Below are 24,221 nucleotides of genomic sequence, written 5' to 3' on the forward strand. Positions count from 1 at the left end.
GCCATCTGAACGGTCAACGACTGTAACAATCAATTATTCAGAAGCCGCGACACGGCAAATCTGTCTCTTGGTCAAAGACATTTCACGCAGACTTCTGAAATCTTCCACATGACAAAACGTTGCAGAGAGAACCAAAGTGTTGTTTGGATCAGTGGATTCCTTGCATAGAGAGAACCAAATTGTGGAATCAGCTAAACTTGGCACGGATCCAAGTATCGATCAACATCAAGGCCGTTATTGCAACCGCAATCGCTCCACATCCCAGCAGTGTCGCAAATCGCACAGTCCAGCACATCATGAGACAGATGCAAACATTACTGTGACTGATTTTCGTTTGAACAATCAATGTAAATCCACTCAGAACATGATCCCTTCATCCAAGTTCCATTCAAGAACTCGGGACAGTCATCAACGGTGGTAGGACAGTGAACAAAGCCACACCTTTCCACCAGATTCCTGCTCAGAAGGGAACATCTGCATCTTCATCATGGATAGCGAGACCACTCCTTAGAAACACATTTCTCAAAGAACAAACTATAGAAATGATCCCTGAAAGTATAGTCTTGCTTGATGGTTTGGGAACAACCTGGCTTTATATCTCGAGGAGCGCATACGCACCTCTGGTTTCCAAAGCCATCTGAACGGTCAACGACTGTAACAATCAATTATTCAGAAGCCGCGACACGGCAAATCTGTCTCTTGGTCAAAGACATTTCACGCAGACTTCTGAAATCTTCCACATGACAAAACGTTGCAGAGAGAACCAAAGTGTTGTTTGGATCAGTGGATTCCTTGCATAGAGAGAACCAAATTGTGGAATCAGCTAAACTTGGCACGGATCCAAGTATCGATCAACATCAAGGCCGTTATTGCAACCGCAATCGCTCCACATCCCAGCAGTGTCGCAAATCGCACAGTCCAGCACATCATGAGACAGATGCAAACATTACTGTGACTGATTTTCGTTTGAACAATCAATGTAAATCCACTCAGAACATGATCCCTTCATCCAAGTTCCATTCAAGAACTCGGAACAGTCATCAACGGTGGTAGGACAGTGAACAAAGCCACACCTTTCCACCAGATTCCTGCTCAGAAGGGAACATCTGCATCTTCATCATGGATAGCGAGACCACTCCTTAGAAACACATTTCTCAAAGAACAAACTATAGAAATGATCCCTGAAAGTATAGTCTTGCTTGATGGTTTGGGAACAACCTGGCTTTATATCTCGAGGAGCGCATACGCACCTCTGGTTTCCAAAGCCATCTGAACGGTCGACGACTGTAACAATCAATTATTCAGAAGCCGCGACACGGCAAATCTGTCTCTTGGTCAAAGACATTTCACGCAGACTTCTGAAATCTTCCACATGACAAAACGTTGCAGAGAGAACCAAAGTGTTGTTTGGATCAGTGGATTCCTTGCATAGAGAGAACCAAATTGTGGAATCAGCTAAACTTGGCACGGATCCAAGTATCGATCAACATCAAGGCCGTTATTGCAACCGCAATCGCTCCACATCCCAGCAGTGTCGCAAATCGCACAGTCCAGCACATCATGAGACAGATGCAAACATTACTGTGACTGATTTTCGTTTGAACAATCAATGTAAATCCACTCAGAACATGATCCCTTCATCCAAGTTCCATTCAAGAACTCGGAACAGTCATCAACGGTGGTAGGACAGTGAACAAAGCCACACCTTTCCACCAGATTCCTGCTCAGAAGGGAACATCTGCATCTTCATCATGGATAGCGAGACCACTCCTTAGAAACACATTTCTCAAAGAACAAACTATAGAAATGATCCCTGAAAGTATAGTCTTGCTTGATGGTTTGGGAACAACCTGGCTTTATATCTCGAGGAGCGCATACGCACCTCTGGTTTCCAAAGCCATCTGAACGGTCGACGACTGTAACAATCAATTATTCAGAAGCCGCGACACGGCAAATCTGTCTCTTGGTCAAAGACATTTCACGCAGAGTTCTGAAATCTTCCACATGACAAAACTTTGCAGAGAGAACCAAAGTGTTGGTTTGGATCAGTGGATTCCTTGCATAGAGAGAACCAAATTGTGGAATCAGCTAAACTTGGCACGGATCCAAGTATCGATCAACATCAAGGCCGTTATTGCAACCGCAATCGCTCCACATCCCAGCAGTGTCGCAAATCGCACAGTCCAGCACATCATGAGACAGATGCAAACATTACTGTGACTGATTTTCGTTTGAACAATCAATGTAAATCCACTCAGAACATGATCCCTTCATCCAAGTTCCATTCAAGAACTCGGAACAGTCATCAACGGTGGTAGGACAGTGAACAAAGCCACACCTTTCCACCAGATTCCTGCTCAGAAGGGAACATCTGCATCTTCATCATGGATAGCGAGACCACTCCTTAGAAACACATTTCTCAAAGAACAAACTATAGAAATGATCCCTGAAAGTATAGTCTTGCTTGATGGTTTGGGAACAACCTGGCTTTATATCTCGAGGAGCGCATACGCACCTCTGGTTTCCAAAGCCATCTGAACGGTCAACGACTGTAACAATCAATTATTCAGAAGCCGCGACACGGCAAATCTGTCTCTTGGTCAAAGACATTTCACGCAGACTTCTGAAATCTTCCACATGACAAAACGTTGCAGAGAGAACCAAAGTGTTGTTTGGATCAGTGGATTCCTTGCATAGAGAGAACCAAATTGTGGAATCAGCTAAACTTGGCACGGATCCAAGTATCGATCAACATCAAGGCCGTTATTGCAACCGCAATCGCTCCACATCCCAGCAGTGTCGCAAATCGCACAGTCCAGCACATCATGAGACAGATGCAAACATTACTGTGACTGATTTTCGTTTGAACAATCAATGTAAATCCACTCAGAACATGATCCCTTCATCCAAGTTCCATTCAAGAACTCGGAACAGTCATCAACGGTGGTAGGACAGTGAACAAAGCCACACCTTTCCACCAGATTCCTGCTCAGAAGGGAACATCTGCATCTTCATCATGGATAGCGAGACCACTCCTTAGAAACACATTTCTCAAAGAACAAACTATAGAAATGATCCCTGAAAGTATAGTCTTGCTTGATGGTTTGGGAACAACCTGGCTTTATATCTCGAGGAGCGCATACGCACCTCTGGTTTCCAAAGCCATCTGAACGGTCAACGACTGTAACAATCAATTATTCAGAAGCCGCGACACGGCAAATCTGTCTCTTGGTCAAAGACATTTCACGCAGACTTCTGAAATCTTCCACATGACAAAACGTTGCAGAGAGAACCAAAGTGTTGTTTGGATCAGTGGATTCCTTGCATAGAGAGAACCAAATTGTGGAATCAGCTAAACTTGGCACGGATCCAAGTATCGATCAACATCAAGGCCGTTATTGCAACCGCAATCGCTCCACATCCCAGCAGTGTCGCAAATCGCACAGTCCAGCACATCATGAGACAGATGCAAACATTACTGTGACTGATTTTCGTTTGAACAATCAATGTAAATCCACTCAGAACATGATCCCTTCATCCAAGTTCCATTCAAGAACTCGGAACAGTCATCAACGGTGGTAGGACAGTGAACAAAGCCACACCTTTCCACCAGATTCCTGCTCAGAAGGGAACATCTGCATCTTCATCATGGATAGCGAGACCACTCCTTAGAAACACATTTCTCAAAGAACAAACTATAGAAATGATCCCTGAAAGTATAGTCTTGCTTGATGGTTTGGGAACAACCTGGCTTTATATCTCGAGGAGCGCATACGCACCTCTGGTTTCCAAAGCCATCTGAACGGTCAACGACTGTAACAATCAATTATTCAGAAGCCGCGACACGGCAAATCTGTCTCTTGGTCAAAGACATTTCACGCAGACTTCTGAAATCTTCCACATGACAAAACGTTGCAGAGAGAACCAAAGTGTTGTTTGGATCAGTGGATTCCTTGCATAGAGAGAACCAAATTGTGGAATCAGCTAAACTTGGCACGGATCCAAGTATCGATCAACATCAAGGCCGTTATTGCAACCGCAATCGCTCCACATCCCAGCAGTGTCGCAAATCGCACAGTCCAGCACATCATGAGACAGATGCAAACATTACTGTGACTGATTTTCGTTTGAACAATCAATGTAAATCCACTCAGAACATGATCCCTTCATCCAAGTTCCATTCAAGAACTCGGAACAGTCATCAACGGTGGTAGGACAGTGAACAAAGCCACACCTTTCCACCAGATTCCTGCTCAGAAGGGAACATCTGCATCTTCATCATGGATAGCGAGACCACTCCTTAGAAACACATTTCTCAAAGAACAAACTATAGAAATGATCCCTGAAAGTATAGTCTTGCTTGATGGTTTGGGAACAACCTGGCTTTATATCTCGAGGAGCGCATACGCACCTCTGGTTTCCAAAGCCATCTGAACGGTCAACGACTGTAACAATCAATTATTCAGAAGCCGCGACACGGCAAATCTGTCTCTTGGTCAAAGACATTTCACGCAGACTTCTGAAATCTTCCACATGACAAAACGTTGCAGAGAGAACCAAAGTGTTGTTTGGATCAGTGGATTCCTTGCATAGAGAGAACCAAATTGTGGAATCAGCTAAACTTGGCACGGATCCAAGTATCGATCAACATCAAGGCCGTTATTGCAACCGCAATCGCTCCACATCCCAGCAGTGTCGCAAATCGCACAGTCCAGCACATCATGAGACAGATGCAAACATTACTGTGACTGATTTTCGTTTGAACAATCAATGTAAATCCACTCAGAACATGATCCCTTCATCCAAGTTCCATTCAAGAACTCGGAACAGTCATCAACGGTGGTAGGACAGTGAACAAAGCCACACCTTTCCACCAGATTCCTGCTCAGAAGGGAACATCTGCATCTTCATCATGGATAGCGAGACCACTCCTTAGAAACACATTTCTCAAAGAACAAACTATAGAAATGATCCCTGAAAGTATAGTCTTGCTTGATGGTTTGGGAACAACCTGGCTTTATATCTCGAGGAGCGCATACGCACCTCTGGTTTCCAAAGCCATCTGAACGGTCAACGACTGTAACAATCAATTATTCAGAAGCCGCGACACGGCAAATCTGTCTCTTGGTCAAAGACATTTCACGCAGACTTCTGAAATCTTCCACATGACAAAACGTTGCAGAGAGAACCAAAGTGTTGTTTGGATCAGTGGATTCCTTGCATAGAGAGAACCAAATTGTGGAATCAGCTAAACTTGGCACGGATCCAAGTATCGATCAACATCAAGGCCGTTATTGCAACCGCAATCGCTCCACATCCCAGCAGTGTCGCAAATCGCACAGTCCAGCACATCATGAGACAGATGCAAACATTACTGTGACTGATTTTCGTTTGAACAATCAATGTAAATCCACTCAGAACATGATCCCTTCATCCAAGTTCCATTCAAGAACTCGGAACAGTCATCAACGGTGGTAGGACAGTGAACAAAGCCACACCTTTCCACCAGATTCCTGCTCAGAAGGGAACATCTGCATCTTCATCATGGATAGCGAGACCACTCCTTAGAAACACATTTCTCAAAGAACAAACTATAGAAATGATCCCTGAAAGTATAGTCTTGCTTGATGGTTTGGGAACAACCTGGCTTTATATCTCGAGGAGCGCATACGCACCTCTGGTTTCCAAAGCCATCTGAACGGTCGACGACTGTAACAATCAATTATTCAGAAGCCGCGACACGGCAAATCTGTCTCTTGGTCAAAGACATTTCACGCAGACTTCTGAAATCTTCCACATGACAAAACGTTGCAGAGAGAACCAAAGTGTTGTTTGGATCAGTGGATTCCTTGCATAGAGAGAACCAAATTGTGGAATCAGCTAAACTTGGCACGGATCCAAGTATCGATCAACATCAAGGCCGTTATTGCAACCGCAATCGCTCCACATCCCAGCAGTGTCGCAAATCGCACAGTCCAGCACATCATGAGACAGATGCAAACATTACTGTGACTGATTTTCGTTTGAACAATCAATGTAAATCCACTCAGAACATGATCCCTTCATCCAAGTTCCATTCAAGAACTCGGAACAGTCATCAACGGTGGTAGGACAGTGAACAAAGCCACACCTTTCCACCAGATTCCTGCTCAGAAGGGAACATCTGCATCTTCATCATGGATAGCGAGACCACTCCTTAGAAACACATTTCTCAAAGAACAAACTATAGAAATGATCCCTGAAAGTATAGTCTTGCTTGATGGTTTGGGAACAACCTGGCTTTATATCTCGAGGAGCGCATACGCACCTCTGGTTTCCAAAGCCATCTGAACGGTCGACGACTGTAACAATCAATTATTCAGAAGCCGCGACACGGCAAATCTGTCTCTTGGTCAAAGACATTTCACGCAGACTTCTGAAATCTTCCACATGACAAAACGTTGCAGAGAGAACCAAAGTGTTGTTTGGATCAGTGGATTCCTTGCATAGAGAGAACCAAATTGTGGAATCAGCTAAACTTGGCACGGATCCAAGTATCGATCAACATCAAGGCCGTTATTGCAACCGCAATCGCTCCACATCCCAGCAGTGTCGCAAATCGCACAGTCCAGCACATCATGAGACAGATGCAAACATTACTGTGACTGATTTTCGTTTGAACAATCAATGTAAATCCACTCAGAACATGATCCCTTCATCCAAGTTCCATTCAAGAACTCGGAACAGTCATCAACGGTGGTAGGACAGTGAACAAAGCCACACCTTTCCACCAGATTCCTGCTCAGAAGGGAACATCTGCATCTTCATCATGGATAGCGAGACCACTCCTTAGAAACACATTTCTCAAAGAACAAACTATAGAAATGATCCCTGAAAGTATAGTCTTGCTTGATGGATTGGGAACAACCTGGCTTTATATCTCGAGGAGCGCATACGCACCTCTGGTTTCCAAAGCCATCTGAACGGTCGACACCTGTAACAATCAATCATGCAGAAGCCGCGACACGTGGAATCTGTCTCTTGGTCAAAGACATTTCACGCAGAGTTCTGAAATCTTCCACATGACAAAACGTTGCAGAGAGAACCAAAGTGTTGGTTTGGATCAGTGGATTCCTTGCATAGAGAGAACCAAATTGTGGAATCAGCTAAACTTGGCACGGATCCAAGTATCGATCAACATCAAGGCCGTTATTGCAACCGCAATCGCTCCACATCCCAGCAGTGTCGCAAATCGCACAGTCCAGCACATCATGAGACAGATGCAAACATTACTGTGACTGATTTTCGTTTGAACAATCAATGTAAATCCACTCAGAACATGATCCCTTCATCCAAGTTCCATTCAAGAACTCGGAACAGTCATCAACGGTGGTAGGACAGTGAACAAAGCCACACCTTTCCACCAGATTCCTGCTCAGAAGGGAACATCTGCATCTTCATCATGGATAGCGAGACCACTCCTTAGAAACACATTTCTCAAAGAACAAACTATAGAAATGATCCCTGAAAGTATAGTCTTGCTTGATGGATTGGGAACAACCTGGCTTTATATCTCGAGGAGCGCATACGCACCTCTGGTTTCTAAAGCCATCTGAACGGTCGACGACTGTAACAATCAATTATGCAGAAGCCGCGACACGGCAAATCTGTCTCTTGGTCAAAGACATTTCACGCAGACTTCTGAAATCTTCCACATGACAAAACGTTGCAGAGAGAACCAAAGTGTTGTTTGGATCAGTGGATTCCTTGCATAGAGAGAACCAAATTGTGGAATCAGCTAAACTTGGCACGGATCCAAGTATCGATCAACATCAAGGCCGTTATTGCAACCGCAATCGCTCCACATCCCAGCAGTGTCGCAAATCGCACAGTCCAGCACATCATGAGACAGATGCAAACATTACTGTGACTGATTTTCGTTTGAACAATCAATGTAAATCCACTCAGAACATGATCCCTTCATCCAAGTTCCATTCAAGAACTCGGGACAGTCATCAACGGTGGTAGGACAGTGAACAAAGCCACACCTTTCCACCAGATTCCTGCTCAGAAGGGAACATCTGCATCTTCATCATGGATAGCGAGACCACTCCTTAGAAACACATTTCTCAAAGAACAAACTATAGAAATGATCCCTGAAAGTATAGTCTTGCTTGATGGTTTGGGAACAACCTGGCTTTATATCTCGAGGAGCGCATACGCACCTCTGGTTTCCAAAGCCATCTGAACGGTCAACGACTGTAACAATCAATTATTCAGAAGCCGCGACACGGCAAATCTGTCTCTTGGTCAAAGACATTTCACGCAGACTTCTGAAATCTTCCACATGACAAAACGTTGCAGAGAGAACCAAAGTGTTGTTTGGATCAGTGGATTCCTTGCATAGAGAGAACCAAATTGTGGAATCAGCTAAACTTGGCACGGATCCAAGTATCGATCAACATCAAGGCCGTTATTGCAACCGCAATCGCTCCACATCCCAGCAGTGTCGCAAATCGCACAGTCCAGCACATCATGAGACAGATGCAAACATTACTGTGACTGATTTTCGTTTGAACAATCAATGTAAATCCACTCAGAACATGATCCCTTCATCCAAGTTCCATTCAAGAACTCGGGACAGTCATCAACGGTGGTAGGACAGTGAACAAAGCCACACCTTTCCACCAGATTCCTGCTCAGAAGGGAACATCTGCATCTTCATCATGGATAGCGAGACCACTCCTTAGAAACACATTTCTCAAAGAACAAACTATAGAAATGATCCCTGAAAGTATAGTCTTGCTTGATGGTTTGGGAACAACCTGGCTTTATATCTCGAGGAGCGCATACGCACCTCTGGTTTCCAAAGCCATCTGAACGGTCAACGACTGTAACAATCAATTATTCAGAAGCCGCGACACGGCAAATCTGTCTCTTGGTCAAAGACATTTCACGCAGACTTCTTCCCTTCCGGCGCGCCTACGCGATGGCTGCGTCGACAAGAGCTCCGCAAAAACCCAGCTTTTTGTTAGTCTTTTTAGTGTTCGTTACTTGTTTTGTCAATGTTATATTGTCGTTTATTCAGTACGACCGGCAGACACTTCTGGACATTAAGTTGTCACTTGGCAAGGATCATTTTACGAACTTTAATTCCACTTCTCGGAGTGCGAGCTCGGACTGCAGCTGGCCCTTTGCTGTTTCGCCGTTCTGTTTACCCGCTAGACGGAGAAAGAAGAAACGTGGCCGGCGTGCTGGAGTCCTTGTTCGAACTCGGAAACGATGCTTCAAACCTGCTCTTCCAACCATCTTACTAGCTAACGTTCAGTCCATCGACAACAAAATGGATGAACTTAACGCTCGTGTCAAATTCCAACGGGACATCAGGAACTGCTGTGTACTGGCGTTCGTTGAGACCTGGCTGTCTCCGGAGATCTCCGACGCAGCGGTTACCCCGTCGGGATTCACCATATACCGCCAGGACAGAACAGCTGACTCAGGGAAGTGCAGGGGCGGAGGGGTCTGTGTTATGGTTAACTCTCTCTGGGCTACGGATGTAGCGGTATTAGCATCTCACTGCTCTCCGGTCCTTGAGCTGCTAACTGTAAAAATCAGACCCTTCTATCTACCTCGGGAATTCACTGCGGTCGTCATGAGTGCAGTCTACATCCCCCCCCAGGTAGACAAGGCCGCTGCTTTGGATGAACTGTATGGGATTATCAATGGTCTGGAAAATGTGCACCCAGAGGCAGCCTTCATTGTTGTTGGTGATTTCAACAGAGCTAACATGAAGAAAGTCCTGCCCAAATACTATCAGCACATTGACTTCTTCACACGTGGAGACCAGATCCTTGACCATTGTTATACAACATTCAAGGGCAGTTACAAACCCCTCCCCCGCCCTGCCTTTGGGAAGGCTGATCACACCTCCATTCTTCTTCTCCCCGCATATGAACAAAAGCTCAAACAGGTCAGACCGGTTGAGAGGTCAGTTCACCTATGGAGTGACGAGTGTGTGGCGACCCTCCAGGACTGCTTTGACACCACTGACTGGCTGATGTTCAGGGACGCAGCAGATGGGGACATTAACGAATACTCAGACACTGTCTCCAGCTACATCCAGCACTGCATTGATGACGTTGTCCCCAAGAAGGTTGTCCGGTCTTTCCCAAATCAGAAGCCCTGGGTTGATGCCGCGGTCCGGGCCAAGCTGAGAGCCCGTACTGTCGCCTTTAATTCTGGGGACCCTGATGAGTACAGGAAGGCCAGATACGACCTTCTGAAGGCCATCAAAGCAGCGAAAAGGGCCTACAGGACCAAGGTGGAGTCCAGCTACCATGGCTCTGACCCCAGGCGCATGTGGAGTGGACTTAAAGCCATTACAGACTACAAAGGGAGAGGCTACAATGAGACCCAGTCTTCTGTCCTACTGCCAGACGAGCTGAACTCCTTCTACGCTCGCTTTGAGAGGGACAGTGAACCCCCTGCAGTGGAGCTACCTGAAGGCCAAGCCAGTGGTGTGCCTACACTAACTGTAGCTGAGGTGAGGTCATGCTTTAAGAAGATCAACCCTCGCAAGGCACCTGGCCCAGACGGCATATCAGGTAGGGCCCTTAGGGGCTGCGCTGACCAGCTGGCAGGGGTCTTCAGTGACATCTTCAACCTCTCCCTTAACCTGTCTGTACTCCCCACCTGCTTCAAGAGGACCACCATCATCCCTGTGCCCAAGAACACCAAGGTCACATGTCTGAATGACTATCGCCCAATAGCACTGACCTCTATCATCATGAAGTGCTTCGAGCGGCTAGTCAAATCATTCATCTGCTCCTCGCTGCCCCCCACACTGGACCCTATGCAGTTTGCATACCGGTCCAATAGGTCTACAGACGATGCCATCGCTCTGACCATGCACACCGCTCTCTCCCACCTGGACAAGGGGAATACATATGTGAGGATGCTGTTCATTGACTACAGCTCTGCATTCAACACCATCATCCCCTCCAGACTGGTCTCCAAGCTTGTGGACCTGGGACTAAGCACCTCCCTCTGCAAGTGGATCTTCCACTTCCTGACGGGGAGGCCACAGGTGGTGAGAATCGGTGACCGCACTTCATCTGTACTGATCACCAACACAGGCACCCCCCAGGGCTGTGTGCTCAGCCCTCTCCTGTTCTCCTTGTTCACCCACGACTGTGCGGCTACGCACAGTTCCAACCTCCTCGTTAAGTTTGCTGACGACACAACCATCGTGGGCCTCATCTCTGACAGTGACGAGTCAGCCTACAGAGAGGAGGTTGACACCCTGACATCATGGTGTCAGGACAACAACCTCTCTCTTAACATCAGCAAGACCAAGGAGATGATTGTGGACTTTAGGAGGCGGCAGGAGGAGGAGCATGCACCCCTATTCATCAATGGATCGGAAGTGGAGAAGGTCAGCTGCTTCAAGTTCCTCGGGGTGAACATCAGCAATGATCTCACCTGGTCTGTTCACACGGACAAGGTGGTCAAAACGGCCCGTAAGCGCCTCTTCTTCCTGAGGAGACTGAAGAAGTTTGGTATGGACTCAGTCATCCTTACTAACTTTTACAGATGCACTATAGAAAGCATTCTGACTGGTTGTATCACAGTGTGGTATGGGAGCTGCACAGACCGGGACCGCAAGGCCCTACGAAGTGTGGTCCGTTCTGCTGAGTTCATCATCGGCAGGAAGCTCCCAGCCCTACAGGACACCTACCACACACGTTGCCTTAGGAAAGCCAGCAGGATTCTAAGAGACTGTTCCCACCCATCCTTCAGTCTCTTTACCCCGTTGCCTTCTGGCAGGCGTTACCGCAGCATCCGGTCGCGCACACGCAGACTGGACAACAGTTTCTACCCAAGGGTCATCAGGCTTCTCAATGGACACTGATATGGACATTTTTACTGCACACTAGTCACTTATACACTGTCACTTTCAGCTACTGGTTGCTCTTTCAGTAACATTGCACTACTGTACCTCGCCACCAGGCTCCTGTTTGGTCATTGACAAAGTCACTGATCTGTAAATTTGCACTACTGCACTGTACTCCATTTAGGTTAGATTAGTTTATAGGGTTGTAACAGGTTTTTTTTTTTTTTTTTTTTTTTTTGTTGGTATTAGGGTTAGTATAGCGTACTATTTATTGTTATCTGTAATTTAGGAAGTTTTAGTGTTAGGGTTAGTATAGTCGTTTATTTATTGCTATCTGTATATTTAGGAAGTTCACTTATCTAAGCTCAGCATAGATGTAAATTTGTTCTGTGTACTTATATGTTATGTTATGCCAAGTGCTTGCGTTGTCTTGTCTTAAGAATTTCAGTGCCCAGTCTAACCTTGTGTTGCTCTGTGCACCTGACAAATAAAAGACTTGAACTTGAACTTCTGAAATCTTCCACATGACAAAACGTTGCAGAGAGAACCAAAGTGTTGTTTGGATCAGTGGATTCCTTGCATAGAGAGAACCAAATTGTGGAATCAGCTAAACTTGGCACGGATCCAAGTATCGATCAACATCAAGGCCGTTATTGCAACCGCAATCGCTCCACATCCCAGCAGTGTCGCAAATCGCACAGTCCAGCACATCATGAGACAGATGCAAACATTACTGTGACTGATTTTCGTTTGAACAATCAATGTAAATCCACTCAGAACATGATCCCTTCATCCAAGTTCCATTCAAGAACTCGGAACAGTCATCAACGGTGGTAGGACAGTGAACAAAGCCACACCTTTCCACCAGATTCCTGCTCAGAAGGGAACATCTGCATCTTCATCATGGATAGCGAGACCACTCTTTAGAAACACATTTCTCAAAGAACAAACTATAGAAATGATCCCTGAAAGTATAGTCTTGCTTGATGGTTTGGGAACAACCTGGCTTTATATCTCGAGGAGCGCATACGCACCTCTGGTTTCCAAAGCCATCTGAACGGTCGACGACTGTAACAATCAATTATGCAGAAGCCGAGACACGGCAAATCTGTCTCTTGGTCAAAGACATTTCACGCAGAGTTCTGAAATCTTCCACATGACAAAACGTTGCAGAGAGAACCAAAGTGTTGGTTTGGATCAGTCGATTCCTTGCATAGAGAGAACCAAATTGTGGAATCAGCTAAACTTGGCACGGATCCAAGTATCGATCAACATCAAGGCCGTTATTGCAACCGCAATCGCTCCACATCCCAGCCGTGTCGCAAATCGCACAGTCCAGCACATCATGAGACAGATGCAAACATTCCTGTGACTGATTTTCGTTTGAACAATCAACGTAAATCCACTCAGAACATGATCCCTTCATCCAAGTTCCATTCAAGAACTCGGAACAGTCATCAATGGTGGTAGGACAGTGAACAAAGCCACACCTTTCCACCAGATTCCTGCTCAGAAGGGAACATCTGCATCTTCATCATGGATAGCGAGACCACTCCTTAGAAACACATTTCTCAAAGAACAAACTATAGAAATGATCCCTGAAAGTATAGTCTTGCTTGATGGTTTGGGAACAACCTGGCTTTATATCTCGAGGAGCGCATACGCACCTCTGGTTTCCAAAGCCATCTGAACGGTCGACGACTGTAACAATCAATTATTCAGAAGCCGCGACACGGCAAATCTGTCTCTTGGTCAAAGACATTTCACGCAGAGTTCTGAAATCTCCAAAACGTTGCAGAGAGAACCAAAGTGACAAAACGTTGCAGAGAGAACCAAAGTGTTGGTTTGGATCAGTGGATTCCTTGCATAGAGAGAACCAAATTGTGGAATCAGCTAAACTTGGCACGGATCCAAGTATCGATCAACATCAAGGCCGTTATTGCAACCGCAATCGCTCCACATCCCAGCCGTGTCGCAAATCGCACAGTCCAGCACATCATGAGACAGATGCAAACATTCCTGTGACTGATTTTCGTTTGAACAATCAACGTAAATCCACTCAGAACATGATCCCTTCATCCAAGTTCCATTCAAGAACTCGGAACAGTCATCAATGGTGGTAGGACAGTGAACAAAGCCACACCTTTCCACCAGATTCCTGCTCAGAAGGGAACATCTGCATCTTCATCATGGATAGCGAGACCACTCCTTAGAAACACATTTCTCAAAGAACAAACTATAGAAATGATCCCTGAAAGTATAGTCTTGCTTGATGGTTTGGGAACAACCTGGCTTTATATCTCGAGGAGCGCATACGCACCTCTGGTTTCCAAAGCCATCTGAACGGTCGACGACTGTAACAATCAATTATTCAGAAGCCGCGACACGGCAAATCTGTCTCTTGGTCAAAGACATTTCACGCAGAGTTCTGAAATCTTCCACATGACAAAACTTTGCAGAGAGAACCAAAGTGTTGGTTTGGATCAGTGGATTCCTTGCATAGAGAGAACCAAATTGTGGAATCAGCTAAACTTGGCACGGATCCAAGTATCGATCAACATCAAGGCCGTTATTGCAACCGCAATCGCTCCACATCCCAGCCGTGTCGCAAATCGCACAGTCCAGCACATCATGAGACAGATGCAAACATTACTGTGACTGATTTTCGTTTGAACAATCAATGTAAATCCACTCAGAACATGATCCCTTCATCCAAGTTCCATTCAAGAACTCGGAGCAGTCATCAACGGTGGTAGGACAGTGAACAAAACCAAACCTTTCCACCAGACTCCTGCTCAGAAGGGAACATCTGCATCTTCATCATGGATAGCGAGACCACTCCTTAGAAGCACTTTTCTCAAAAAACAAACTATAGAAATGATCCCTGAAAGTATAGTCTTGCTTGATGGTTTGGGAACAACCTGGCTTTATATCTCGAGGAGCGCATACGCACCTCTGGTTTCCCAAGCCATCTGAACGGTCGACACCTGTAACAATCAATCATGCAGAAGCCGCGACACGTGGAATCTGTCTCTTGGTCAAAGACATTTCACGCAGAGTTCTGAAATCTCCCACATGACAAAACGTTGCAGAGAGAACCAAAGTGTTGGTTTGGATCAGTGGATTCCTTGCATAGAGAGAACCAAATTGTGGAATCAGCTAAACTTGGCACGGATCCAAGTATCGATCAACATCAAGGCCGTTATTGCAATCGCTCCACATCCCAGCAGTGTCGCAAATCGCACAGTCCAGCACATCATGAGACAGATGCAAACATTACTGTGACTGATTTTCGTTTGAACAATCAATGTAAATCCACTCAGAACATGATCCCTTCATCCAAGTTCCATTCAAGAACTCGGAACAGTCATCAACGGTGGTAGGACAGTGAACAAAGCCACACCTTTCCACCAGATTCCTGCTCAGAAGGGAAAATCTGCATCTTCATCATGGATAGCGAGACCACTCCTTAGAAACACATTTCTCAAAGAACAAACTATAGAAATGATCCCTGAAAGTATAGTCTTGCTTGATGGATTGGGAACAACCTGGCTTTATATCTCGAGGAGCGCATACGCACCTCTGGTTTCTAAAGCCATCTGAACGGTCGACGACTGTAACAATCAATTATGCAGAAGCCGCGACACGGCAAATCTGTCTCTTGGTCAAAGACATTTCACGCAGACTTCTGAAATCTTCCACATGACAAAACGTTGCAGAGAGAACCAAAGTGTTGTTTGGATCAGTGGATTCCTTGCATAGAGAGAACCAAATTGTGGAATCAGCTAAACTTGGCACGGATCCAAGTATCGATCAACATCAAGGCCGTTATTGCAACCGCAATCGCTCCACATCCCAGCAGTGTCGCAAATCGCACAGTCCAGCACATCATGAGACAGATGCAAACATTACTGTGACTGATTTTCGTTTGAACAATCAATGTAAATCCACTCAGAACATGATCCCTTCATCCAAGTTCCATTCAAGAACTCGGGACAGTCATCAACGGTGGTAGGACAGTGAACAAAGCCACACCTTTCCACCAGATTCCTGCTCAGAAGGGAACATCTGCATCTTCATCATGGATAGCGAGACCACTCCTTAGAAACACATTTCTCAAAGAACAAACTATAGAAATGATCCCTGAAAGTATAGTCTTGCTTGATGGTTTGGGAACAACCTGGCTTTATATCTCGAGGAGCGCATACGCACCTCTGGTTTCCAAAGCCATCTGAACGGTCAACGACTGTAACAATCAATTATTCAGAAGCCGCGACACGGCAAATCTGTCTCTTGGTCAAAGACATTTCACGCAGACTTCTGAAATCTTCCACATGACAAAACGTTGCAGAGAGAACCAAAGTGTTGTTTGGATCAGTGGATTCCTTGCATAGAGAGAACCAAATTGTGGAATCAGCTAAACTTGGCACGGATCCAAGTATCGATCAACATCAAGGCCGTTATTGCAACCGCAATCGCTCCACATCCCAGCAGTGTCGCAAATCGCACAGTCCAGCACATCATGAGACAGATGCAAACATTACTGTGACTGATTTTCGTTTGAACAATCAATGTAAATCCACTCAGAACATGATCCCTTCATCCAAGTTCCATTCAAGAACTCGGAACAGTCATCAACGGTGGTAGGACAGTGAACAAAGCCACACCTTTCCACCAGATTCCTGCTCAGAAGGGAACATCTGCATCTTCATCATGGATAGCGAGACCACTCTTTAGAAACACATTTCTCAAAGAACAAACTATAGAAATGATCCCTGAAAGTATAGTCTTGCTTGATGGTTTGGGAACAACCTGGCTTTATATCTCGAGGAGCGCATACGCACCTCTGGTTTCCAAAGCCATCTGAACGGTCGACGACTGTAACAATCAATTATGCAGAAGCCGAGACACGGCAAATCTGTCTCTTGGTCAAAGACATTTCACGCAGAGTTCTGAAATCTTCCACATGACAAAACGTTGCAGAGAGAACCAAAGTGTTGGTTTGGATCAGTCGATTCCTTGCATAGAGAGAACCAAATTGTGGAATCAGCTAAACTTGGCACGGATCCAAGTATCGATCAACATCAAGGCCGTTATTGCAACCGCAATCGCTCCACATCCCAGCCGTGTCGCAAATCGCACAGTCCAGCACATCATGAGACAGATGCAAACATTCCTGTGACTGATTTTCGTTTGAACAATCAACGTAAATCCACTCAGAACATGATCCCTTCATCCAAGTTCCATTCAAGAACTCGGAACAGTCATCAACGGTGGTAGGACAGTGAACAAAGCCACACCTTTCCACCAGATTCCTGCTCAGAAGGGAACATCTGCATCTTCATCATGGATAGCGAGACCACTCCTTAGAAACACATTTCTCGAAGAACAAACTATAGAAATGATCCCTGAAAGTATAGTCTTGCTTGATGGTTTGGGAACAACCTGGCTTTATATCTCGAGGAGCGCATACGCACCTCTGGTTTCCAAAGCCATCTGAACGGTCGACGACTGTAACAATCAATTATTCAGAAGCCGCGACACGGCAAATCTGTCTCTTGGTCAAAGACATTTCACGCAGACTTCTGAAATCTTCCACATGACAAAACTTTGCAGAGAGAACCAAAGTGTTGGTTTGGATCAGTGGATTCCTTGCATAGAGAGAACCAAATTGTGGAATCAGCTAAACTTGGCACGGATCCAAGTATCGATCAACATCAAGGCCGTTATTGCAACCGCAATCGCTCCACATCCCAGCCGTGTCGCAAATCGCACAGTCCAGCACATCATGAGACAGATGCAAACATTACTGTGACTGATTTTCGTTTGAACAATCAATGTAAATCCACTCAGAACATGATCCCTTCATCCAAGTTCCATTCAAGAACTCGGAACAGTCATCAACGGTGGTAGGACAGTGAACAAAGCCACACCTTTCCACCAGATTCCTGCTCAGAAGGGAACATCTGCATCTTCATCATGGATAGCGAGACCACTCCTTAGAAACACATTTCTCAAAGAACAAACTATAGAAATGATCCCTGAAAGTATAATCTTGCTTGATGGTTTGGGAACAACCTGGCTTTATATCTCGAGGAGCGCATACGCACCTCTGGTTTCCAAAGCCATCTGAACGGTCGACGACTGTAACAATCAATTATTCAGAAGCCGCGACACGGCAAATCTGTCTCTTGGTCAAAGACATTTCACGCAGAGTTCTGAAATCTTCCACATGACAAAACTTTGCAGAGAGAACCAAAGTGTTGGTTTGGATCAGTGGATTCCTTGCATAGAGAGAACCAAATTGTGGAATCAGCTAAACTTGGCACGGATCCAAGTATCGATCAACATCAAGGCCATTATTGCAACCGCAATCGCTCCACATCCCAGCAGTGTCGCAAATCGCACAGTCCAGCACATCATGAGACAGATGCAAACATTACTGTGACTGATTTTCGTTTAAACAATCAACGTAAATCCACTCAGAACATGATCCCTTCATCCAAGCTCCATTCAAGAACTCGGAACAGTCATCAACGGTGGTAGGACAGTGAACAAAGTCACACCTTTCCACCAGATCCCTGCTCAGAAGGGAACATCTGCATCTTCATCATGGATAGCGAGACCACTCCTTAGAAACACATTTCTCAAAGAACAAACTATAGAAATGATCCCTGAAAGTATAGTCTTGCTTGATGAATTGGGAACAACTTGGCTTTATATCTCGAGGAGCGCATACGCATCTCTGGTTTCCAAAGCCATCTGAACGGTCGACACCTGTAACAATCAATCATGCAGAAGCCGCGACACGTGGAATCTGTCTCTTGGTCAAAGACATTTCACGCAGAGTTCTGAAATCTTCCACATGACAAAACGTTGCAGAGAGAACCAAAGTGTTGGTTTGGATCAGTCGATTCCTTGCATAGAGAGAACCAAATTGTGGAATCAGCTAAACTTGGCACGGATCCAAGTATCGATCAACATCAAGGCCGTTATTGCAATGGCAATCGCTCCACATCCCAGCCGTGTCGCAAATCGCACAGTCCAGCACATCATGAGACAGATGCAAACCTTACTGTGACTGATTTTCGTTTGAACGATCAACTTAAATCCACTCAGAACATGATCCCTTCATCCAAGTTCCATTCAAGAACTCGGGACAGTCATCAACGGTGGTAGGACAGTGAACAAAGCCACACCTTTCCACCAGATTCCTGCTCAGAAGGGAACATCTGCATCTTCATCATGGATAGCGAGACCACTCCTTAGAAACACATTTCTCAAAGAACAAACTATAGAAATGATCCCTGAAAGTATAGTCTTGCTTGATGGATTGGGAACAACCTGGCTTTATATCTCGAGGAGCGCATACGCACCTCTGGTTTCCAAAGCCATCTGAACGGTCGACACCTGTAACAATCAATCATGCAGAAGCCGCGACACGTGGAATCTGTTTCTTGGTCAAAGACATTTCACGCAGAGTTCTGAAATCTTCCACATCACAAAACGTTGCAGAGAAAAACCAAAGTGTTGGTTTGGATCAGTGGATTCCTTGCATAGAGAGAACCAAATTGTGGAATCAGCTAAACTTGGCACGGATCCAAGTATCGATCAACATCAAGGCCGTTATTGCAATCGCTCCACATCCTAGCAGTGTCGCAAATCGCACAGTCCAGCACATCATGAGACAGATGCAAACATTACTGTGACTGATTTTCGTTTGAACAATCAATGTAAATCCACTCAGAACATGATCCCTTCATCCAAGTTCCATTTAAGAACTCGGAACAGTCATCAACGGTGGTAGGACAGTGAACAAAGCCACACCTTTCCACCAGATTCCTGCTCAGAAGGGAACATCTGCATCTTCATCATGGATAGCGAGACCACTCCTTAGAAACACATTTCTCAAAGAACAAACTATAGAAATGATCCCTGAAAGTATAATCTTGCTTGATGGTTTGGGAACAACCTGGCTTTATATCTCGAGGAGCGCATACGCACCTCTGGTTTCCAAAGCCATCTGAACGGTCGACGACTGTAACAATCAATTATTCAGAAGCCGCGACACGGCAAATCTGTCTCTTGGTCAAAGACATTTCACGCAGAGTTCTGAAATCTTCCACATGACAAAACTTTGCAGAGAGAACCAAAGTGTTGGTTTGGATCAGTGGATTCCTTGCATAGAGAGAACCAAATTGTGGAATCAGCTAAACTTGGCACGGATCCAAGTATCGATCAACATCAAGGCCATTATTGCAACCGCAATCGCTCCACATCCCAGCAGTGTCGCAAATCGCACAGTCCAGCACATCATGAGACAGATGCAAACATTACTGTGACTGATTTTCGTTTGAACAATCAATGTAAATCCACTCAGAACATGATCCCTTCATCCAAGTTCCATTCAAGAACTCGGAACAGTCATCAACGGTGGTAGGACAGTGAACAAAGCCACACCTTTCCACCAGATTCCTGCTCAGAAGGGAACATCTGCATCTTCATCATGGATAGCGAGACCACTCCTTAGAAACACATTTCTCAAAGAACAAACTATAGAAATGATCCCTGAAAGTATAGTCTTGCTTGATGGTTTGGGAACAACCTGGCTTTATATCTCGAGGAGCGCATACGCACCTCTGGTTTCCAAAGCCATCTGAACGGTCAACAACTGTAACAATCAATTATTCAGAAGCCGTGACACGGCAAATCTGTCTCTTGGTCAAAGACATTTCACGCAGACTTCTGAAATCTTCCACATGACAAAACGTTGCAGAGAGAACCAAAGTGTTGTTTGGATCAGTGGATTCCTTGCATAGAGAGAACCAAATTGTGGAATCAGCTAAACTTGGCACGGATCCAAGTATCGATCAACATCAAGGCCGTTATTGCAACCGCAATCGCTCCACATCCCAGCAGTGTCGCAAATCGCACAGTCCAGCACATCATGAGACAGATGCAAACATTACTGTGACTGATTTTCGTTTGAACAATCAATGTAAATCCACTCAGAACATGATCCCTTCATCCAAGTTCCATTCAAGAACTCGGGACAGTCATCAACGGTGGTAGGACAGTGAACAAAGCCACACCTTTCCACCAGATTCCTGCTCAGAAGGGAACATCTGCATCTTCATCATGGATAGCGAGACCACTCCTTAGAAACACATTTCTCAAAGAACAAACTATAGAAATGATCCCTGAAAGTATAGTCTTGCTTGATGGTTTGGGAACAACCTGGCTTTATATCTCGAGGAGCGCATACGCACCTCTGGTTTCCAAAGCCATCTGAACGGTCAACGACTGTAACAATCAATTATTCAGAAGCCGCGACACGGCAAATCTGTCTCTTGGTCAAAGACATTTCACGCAGACTTCTGAAATCTTCCACATGACAAAACGTTGCAGAGAGAACCAAAGTGTTGTTTGGATCAGTGGATTCCTTGCATAGAGAGAACCAAATTGTGGAATCAGCTAAACTTGGCACGGATCCAAGTATCGATCAACATCAAGGCCGTTATTGCAACCGCAATCGCTCCACATCCCAGCAGTGTCGCAAATCGCACAGTCCAGCACATCATGAGACAGATGCAAACATTACTGTGACTGATTTTCGTTTGAACAATCAATGTAAATCCACTCAGAACATGATCCCTTCATCCAAGTTCCATTCAAGAACTCGGGACAGTCATCAACGGTGGTAGGACAGTGAACAAAGCCACACCTTTCCACCAGATTCCTGCTCAGAAGGGAACATCTGCATCTTCATCATGGATAGCGAGACCACTCCTTAGAAACACATTTCTCAAAGAACAAACTATAGAAATGATCCCTGAAAGTATAGTCTTGCTTGATGGTTTGGGAACAACCTGGCTTTATATCTCGAGGAGCGCATACGCACCTCTGGTTTCCAAAGCCATCTGAACGGTCAACGACTGTAACAATCAATTATTCAGAAGCCGCGACACGGCAAATCTGTCTCTTGGTCAAAGACATTTCACGCAGACTTCTGAAATCTTCCACATGACAAAACGTTGCAGAGAGAACCAAAGTGTTGTTTGGATCAGTGGATTCCTTGCATAGAGAGAACCAAATTGTGGAATCAGCTAAACTTGGCACGGATCCAAGTATCGATCAACATCAAGGCCGTTATTGCAACCGCAATCGCTCCACATCCCAGCAGTGTCGCAAATCGCACAGTCCAGCACATCATGAGACAGATGCAAACATTACTGTGACTGATTTTCGTTTGAACAATCAATGTAAATCCACTCAGAACATGATCCCTTCATCCAAGTTCCATTCAAGAACTCGGAACAGTCATCAACGGTGGTAGGACAGTGAACAAAGCCACACCTTTCCACCAGATTCCTGCTCAGAAGGGAACATCTGCATCTTCATCATGGATAGCGAGACCACTCCTTAGAAACACATTTCTCAAAGAACAAACTATAGAAATGATCCCTGAAAGTATAGTCTTGCTTGATGGTTTGGGAACAACCTGGCTTTATATCTCGAGGAGCGCATACGCACCTCTGGTTTCCAAAGCCATCTGAACGGTCGACGACTGTAACAATCAATTATTCAGAAGCCGCGACACGGCAAATCTGTCTCTTGGTCAAAGACATTTCACGCAGAGTTCTGAAATCTTCCACATGACAAAACGTTGCAGAGAGAACCAAAGTGTTGGTTTGGATCAGTGGATTCCTTGCATAGAGAGAACCAAATTGTGGAATCAGCTAAACTTGGCACGGATCCAAGTATCGATCAACATCAAGGCCGTTATTGCAACCGCAATCGCTCCACATCCCAGCAGTGTCGCAAATCGCACAGTCCAGCACATCATGAGACAGATGCAAACATTACTGTGACTGATTTTCGTTTGAACAATCAATGTAAATCCACTCAGAACATGATCCCTTCATCCAAGTTCCATTCAAGAACTCGGAACAGTCATCAACGGTGGTAGGACAGTGAACAAAGCCACACCTTTCCACCAGATTCCTGCTCAGAAGGGAACATCTGCATCTTCATCATGGATAGCGAGACCACTCCTTAGAAACACATTTCTCAAAGAACAAACTATAGAAATGATCCCTGAAAGTATAGTCTTGCTTGATGGTTTGGGAACAACCTGGCTTTATATCTCGAGGAGCGCATACGCACCTCTGGTTTCCAAAGCCATCTGAACGGTCGACGACTGTAACAATCAATTATGCAGAAGCCGCGACACGGCAAATCTGTCTCTTGGTCAAAGACATTTCACGCAGAGTTCTGAAATCTTCCACATGACAAAACGTTGCAGAGAGAACCAAAGTGTTGGTTTGGATCAGTGGATTCCTTGCATAGAGAGAACCAAATTGTGGAATCAGCTAAACTTGGCACGGATCCAAGTATCGATCAACATCAAGGCCGTTATTGCAACCGCAATCGCTCCACATCCCAGCAGTGTCGCAAATCGCACAGTCCAGCACATCATGAGACAGATGCAAACATTACTGTGACTGATTTTCGTTTGAACAATCAATGTAAATCCACTCAGAACATGATCCCTTCATCCAAGTTCCATTCAAGAACTCGGAACAGTCATCAACGGTGGTAGGACAGTGAACAAAGCCACACCTTTCCACCAGATTCCTGCTCAGAAGGGAACATCTGCATCTTCATCATGGATAGCGAGACCACTCCTTAGAAACACATTTCTCAAAGAACAAACTATAGAAATGATCCCTGAAAGTATAATCTTGCTTGATGGTTTGGGAACAACCTGGCTTTATATCTCGAGGAGCGCATACGCACCTTTGGTTTCCAAAGCCATCTGAACGGTCGACGACTGTAACAATCAATTATTCAGAAGCCGCGACACGGCAAATCTGTCTCTTGGTCAAAGACATTTCACGCAGAGTTCTGAAATCTTCCACATGACAAAACTTTGCAGAGAGAACCAAAGTGTTGGTTTGGATCAGTGGATTCCTTGCATAGAGAGAACCAAATTGTGGAATCAGCTAAACTTGGCACGGATCCAAGTATCGATCAACATCAAGGCCATTATTGCAACCGCAATCGCTCCACATCCCAGCAGTGTCGCAAATCGCACAGTCCAGCACATCATGAGACAGATGCAAACATTACTGTGACTGATTTTCGTTTGAACAATCAATGTAAATCCACTCAGAACATGATCCCTTCATCCAAGTTCCATTCAAGAACTCGGAACAGTCATCAACGGTGGTAGGACAGTGAACAAAGCCACACCTTTCCACCAGATTCCTGCTCAGAAGGGAACATCTGCATCTTCATCATGGATAGCGAGACCACTCCTTAGAAACACATTTCTCAAAGAACAAAC

The 24,221-nt window shown here is 45.3% G+C and overlaps 32 non-coding genes and 1 pseudogene across 32 annotated transcripts; all 33 read right to left on the minus strand.

The window, feature by feature from the left end:
• Nucleotides 1-352: 352 nt before the first annotated feature.
• LOC124487666 lies at nucleotides 353-565 on the minus strand. The gene has a single exon (XR_006958436.1). It is a non-coding gene; the product is annotated as a small nucleolar RNA U3 (small nucleolar RNA).
• Nucleotides 566-984: 419 nt separating this feature from the next.
• LOC124487756 lies at nucleotides 985-1,197 on the minus strand. Its single transcript, XR_006958517.1, has one exon. It is a non-coding gene; the product is annotated as a small nucleolar RNA U3 (small nucleolar RNA).
• Nucleotides 1,198-1,616: 419 nt separating this feature from the next.
• Nucleotides 1,617-1,829, minus strand: LOC124487757. Its single transcript, XR_006958518.1, has one exon. It is a non-coding gene; the product is annotated as a small nucleolar RNA U3 (small nucleolar RNA).
• Nucleotides 1,830-2,249: 420 nt separating this feature from the next.
• LOC124487758 lies at nucleotides 2,250-2,462 on the minus strand. Its single transcript, XR_006958519.1, has one exon. It is a non-coding gene; the product is annotated as a small nucleolar RNA U3 (small nucleolar RNA).
• A 419-nt stretch (nucleotides 2,463-2,881) lies between these two features.
• LOC124487759 lies at nucleotides 2,882-3,094 on the minus strand. The gene has a single exon (XR_006958520.1). It is a non-coding gene; the product is annotated as a small nucleolar RNA U3 (small nucleolar RNA).
• Nucleotides 3,095-3,513: 419 nt separating this feature from the next.
• Nucleotides 3,514-3,726, minus strand: LOC124487761. The gene has a single exon (XR_006958522.1). It is a non-coding gene; the product is annotated as a small nucleolar RNA U3 (small nucleolar RNA).
• Nucleotides 3,727-4,145: 419 nt separating this feature from the next.
• On the minus strand, nucleotides 4,146-4,358 carry LOC124487762. Its single transcript, XR_006958523.1, has one exon. It is a non-coding gene; the product is annotated as a small nucleolar RNA U3 (small nucleolar RNA).
• A 419-nt stretch (nucleotides 4,359-4,777) lies between these two features.
• On the minus strand, nucleotides 4,778-4,990 carry LOC124487763. Its single transcript, XR_006958524.1, has one exon. It is a non-coding gene; the product is annotated as a small nucleolar RNA U3 (small nucleolar RNA).
• A 419-nt stretch (nucleotides 4,991-5,409) lies between these two features.
• Nucleotides 5,410-5,622, minus strand: LOC124487764. The gene has a single exon (XR_006958525.1). It is a non-coding gene; the product is annotated as a small nucleolar RNA U3 (small nucleolar RNA).
• Nucleotides 5,623-6,041: 419 nt separating this feature from the next.
• LOC124487765 lies at nucleotides 6,042-6,254 on the minus strand. Its single transcript, XR_006958526.1, has one exon. It is a non-coding gene; the product is annotated as a small nucleolar RNA U3 (small nucleolar RNA).
• A 419-nt stretch (nucleotides 6,255-6,673) lies between these two features.
• On the minus strand, nucleotides 6,674-6,886 carry LOC124487642. Its single transcript, XR_006958413.1, has one exon. It is a non-coding gene; the product is annotated as a small nucleolar RNA U3 (small nucleolar RNA).
• A 420-nt stretch (nucleotides 6,887-7,306) lies between these two features.
• On the minus strand, nucleotides 7,307-7,519 carry LOC124487643. The gene has a single exon (XR_006958414.1). It is a non-coding gene; the product is annotated as a small nucleolar RNA U3 (small nucleolar RNA).
• Nucleotides 7,520-7,938: 419 nt separating this feature from the next.
• LOC124487668 lies at nucleotides 7,939-8,151 on the minus strand. Its single transcript, XR_006958437.1, has one exon. It is a non-coding gene; the product is annotated as a small nucleolar RNA U3 (small nucleolar RNA).
• A 419-nt stretch (nucleotides 8,152-8,570) lies between these two features.
• On the minus strand, nucleotides 8,571-8,783 carry LOC124487669. Its single transcript, XR_006958438.1, has one exon. It is a non-coding gene; the product is annotated as a small nucleolar RNA U3 (small nucleolar RNA).
• A 3,857-nt stretch (nucleotides 8,784-12,640) lies between these two features.
• Nucleotides 12,641-12,853, minus strand: LOC124487694. Its single transcript, XR_006958462.1, has one exon. It is a non-coding gene; the product is annotated as a small nucleolar RNA U3 (small nucleolar RNA).
• A 420-nt stretch (nucleotides 12,854-13,273) lies between these two features.
• Nucleotides 13,274-13,486, minus strand: LOC124487727. Its single transcript, XR_006958488.1, has one exon. It is a non-coding gene; the product is annotated as a small nucleolar RNA U3 (small nucleolar RNA).
• A 440-nt stretch (nucleotides 13,487-13,926) lies between these two features.
• LOC124487738 lies at nucleotides 13,927-14,139 on the minus strand. Its single transcript, XR_006958499.1, has one exon. It is a non-coding gene; the product is annotated as a small nucleolar RNA U3 (small nucleolar RNA).
• Nucleotides 14,140-14,559: 420 nt separating this feature from the next.
• LOC124487675 lies at nucleotides 14,560-14,772 on the minus strand. The gene has a single exon (XR_006958444.1). It is a non-coding gene; the product is annotated as a small nucleolar RNA U3 (small nucleolar RNA).
• A 414-nt stretch (nucleotides 14,773-15,186) lies between these two features.
• LOC124487700 lies at nucleotides 15,187-15,399 on the minus strand. Its single transcript, XR_006958468.1, has one exon. It is a non-coding gene; the product is annotated as a small nucleolar RNA U3 (small nucleolar RNA).
• A 419-nt stretch (nucleotides 15,400-15,818) lies between these two features.
• On the minus strand, nucleotides 15,819-16,031 carry LOC124487670. Its single transcript, XR_006958439.1, has one exon. It is a non-coding gene; the product is annotated as a small nucleolar RNA U3 (small nucleolar RNA).
• A 419-nt stretch (nucleotides 16,032-16,450) lies between these two features.
• Nucleotides 16,451-16,663, minus strand: LOC124487705. The gene has a single exon (XR_006958473.1). It is a non-coding gene; the product is annotated as a small nucleolar RNA U3 (small nucleolar RNA).
• Nucleotides 16,664-17,083: 420 nt separating this feature from the next.
• On the minus strand, nucleotides 17,084-17,296 carry LOC124487681. The gene has a single exon (XR_006958450.1). It is a non-coding gene; the product is annotated as a small nucleolar RNA U3 (small nucleolar RNA).
• Nucleotides 17,297-17,716: 420 nt separating this feature from the next.
• On the minus strand, nucleotides 17,717-17,929 carry LOC124487677. The gene has a single exon (XR_006958446.1). It is a non-coding gene; the product is annotated as a small nucleolar RNA U3 (small nucleolar RNA).
• Nucleotides 17,930-18,349: 420 nt separating this feature from the next.
• Nucleotides 18,350-18,562, minus strand: LOC124487693. The gene has a single exon (XR_006958461.1). It is a non-coding gene; the product is annotated as a small nucleolar RNA U3 (small nucleolar RNA).
• Nucleotides 18,563-18,982: 420 nt separating this feature from the next.
• LOC124487672 lies at nucleotides 18,983-19,195 on the minus strand. Its single transcript, XR_006958441.1, has one exon. It is a non-coding gene; the product is annotated as a small nucleolar RNA U3 (small nucleolar RNA).
• Nucleotides 19,196-19,610: 415 nt separating this feature from the next.
• LOC124487661 lies at nucleotides 19,611-19,823 on the minus strand. The gene has a single exon (XR_006958431.1). It is a non-coding gene; the product is annotated as a small nucleolar RNA U3 (small nucleolar RNA).
• Nucleotides 19,824-20,243: 420 nt separating this feature from the next.
• LOC124487644 lies at nucleotides 20,244-20,456 on the minus strand. Its single transcript, XR_006958415.1, has one exon. It is a non-coding gene; the product is annotated as a small nucleolar RNA U3 (small nucleolar RNA).
• Nucleotides 20,457-20,875: 419 nt separating this feature from the next.
• On the minus strand, nucleotides 20,876-21,088 carry LOC124487673. Its single transcript, XR_006958442.1, has one exon. It is a non-coding gene; the product is annotated as a small nucleolar RNA U3 (small nucleolar RNA).
• Nucleotides 21,089-21,507: 419 nt separating this feature from the next.
• LOC124487674 lies at nucleotides 21,508-21,720 on the minus strand. Its single transcript, XR_006958443.1, has one exon. It is a non-coding gene; the product is annotated as a small nucleolar RNA U3 (small nucleolar RNA).
• A 419-nt stretch (nucleotides 21,721-22,139) lies between these two features.
• LOC124487645 lies at nucleotides 22,140-22,352 on the minus strand. Its single transcript, XR_006958416.1, has one exon. It is a non-coding gene; the product is annotated as a small nucleolar RNA U3 (small nucleolar RNA).
• A 420-nt stretch (nucleotides 22,353-22,772) lies between these two features.
• On the minus strand, nucleotides 22,773-22,985 carry LOC124487646. Its single transcript, XR_006958417.1, has one exon. It is a non-coding gene; the product is annotated as a small nucleolar RNA U3 (small nucleolar RNA).
• Nucleotides 22,986-23,405: 420 nt separating this feature from the next.
• Nucleotides 23,406-23,618, minus strand: LOC124487678. Its single transcript, XR_006958447.1, has one exon. It is a non-coding gene; the product is annotated as a small nucleolar RNA U3 (small nucleolar RNA).
• A 420-nt stretch (nucleotides 23,619-24,038) lies between these two features.
• On the minus strand, nucleotides 24,039-24,219 carry LOC124487714 (annotated as a pseudogene).
• Nucleotides 24,220-24,221: the final 2 nt, after the last annotated feature.

Source organism: Hypomesus transpacificus, chromosome 26 (genome assembly GCF_021917145.1).
Source record: "Hypomesus transpacificus isolate Combined female chromosome 26, fHypTra1, whole genome shotgun sequence".
Lineage (NCBI taxonomy): Eukaryota > Metazoa > Chordata > Actinopteri > Osmeriformes > Osmeridae > Hypomesus > Hypomesus transpacificus.